Source organism: Dipodomys ordii, unplaced genomic scaffold, assembly GCF_000151885.1.
Source record: "Dipodomys ordii isolate 6190 unplaced genomic scaffold, Dord_2.0 Scaffold113, whole genome shotgun sequence".
NCBI classification, from domain to species: domain Eukaryota; kingdom Metazoa; phylum Chordata; class Mammalia; order Rodentia; family Heteromyidae; genus Dipodomys; species Dipodomys ordii.
The window spans coordinates 3,360,705-3,361,909 of NW_012267329.1; the positions used below are offsets into that span (position 1 = coordinate 3,360,705).

General features: G+C 43.6%; 1 protein-coding gene across 3 annotated transcripts in view; it reads right to left on the reverse strand.

The window, feature by feature from the left end:
* Znf143 (zinc finger protein 143) overlaps positions 1-1,205 on the reverse strand; it is a 48,368-nt gene that overhangs the window by 2,207 nt on the left and 44,956 nt on the right. The gene's annotated exons all lie outside the window — the stretch shown is intronic.

Consider the following 1,205-nt stretch of genomic DNA (forward strand, 5'->3'; position numbering starts at 1 on the left):
AAAAAAAAAAAAAAAAGAATAGTAGTTAAGGGATAGAGCATGGTTCAAGGGATAGAAAACCTATCTAACAAGCACAAGTCCCTGAGTTTAAATTCTACTACCTCTGAAAACATTCTTCATCCTCATCCTCATCCTCTAGTAGTTTGAAGCCAATAAGCAGCAAAATGCTGGAATAGAGACATGGCTCAAATGATGGAATACTAGCCTTGAGCAAGAAAGCCAAAACAGCAAGAAAATGAGCTCTTGAGGCTATGAGTTCAAGTCTCAGACCAGCACCCCTCTAAAAAGAAAAATCATAGACAGATGTCCTTGATTAGCCAACATTCTTGGTACATATGGACTGCTCCTCTCTTTCAGGTCTCCACTAGTCTTTTCCTCCTTGCTCTAGGAAAAGAAGCCTGGTATATTATTCCATGTATGTATGGAAATGACATGGAAATTCCCTTATATACTAATATATGCTCATAAAAAAATCAAGGAAGGAAGAAACACAAAAGAAACACAAAAGGAAGGAAGGAGAAAGAAAAGGAGCCTGAACTTCTGTTTCTTAATCTGTTTACTTCATCCAGCCGGGCCTTCCTCACAGTCTCCCACAAGCAGCCTTGTGCTCTGGTTTCAGTCTGTGAGAGGTGCTGATAAGAAAAAGAGCTTCCTGCCCTACACCCCCGCCCCCCCCAGTTTGCCTCCCAAAGGGCTTTGTTCTCAGTTAGCCTAGTGAAAGTATTAGGATTGCTGACCACACCCACCTGCAGTGTTAGCCCGACTTCCAGCCTTCCATTTAAGGTACTTGAAGTAACCAGTCCTTTGTTCTTTGGTTCATCCCCCCATTCAGCCTCCTCCACCAGCTCTGCTGACTTCCCGGGCCCTATGTGGCCAGTAGTCTTGTCAAGTGATCTTAAGAAACAACAGAAGAGCTACACACACAAAAACCAGACAATGTAAATAAAGATATAATATTCTTTTTCCAGTCCTGCGGTTTTCCACCTGTGTGCTCTCCCTGAACTTCTTTTTGTTCAAAGCTAGTGTTCTACCATTTGAGCCACAGCACCACTTCTGGCTTTTTCTGAGTAGTTTACTGGAGACAAGAGTCTCACAGAAGGGCTGGGAAGTTGGCTCAGTGGTAGAGCCCTTGCCTTGCATGCCTGAGGCCCTGGGTTCAATTCCTCAGCACCACATAAGCAAAAAGAAAAAAGCCAGAAGTGGTG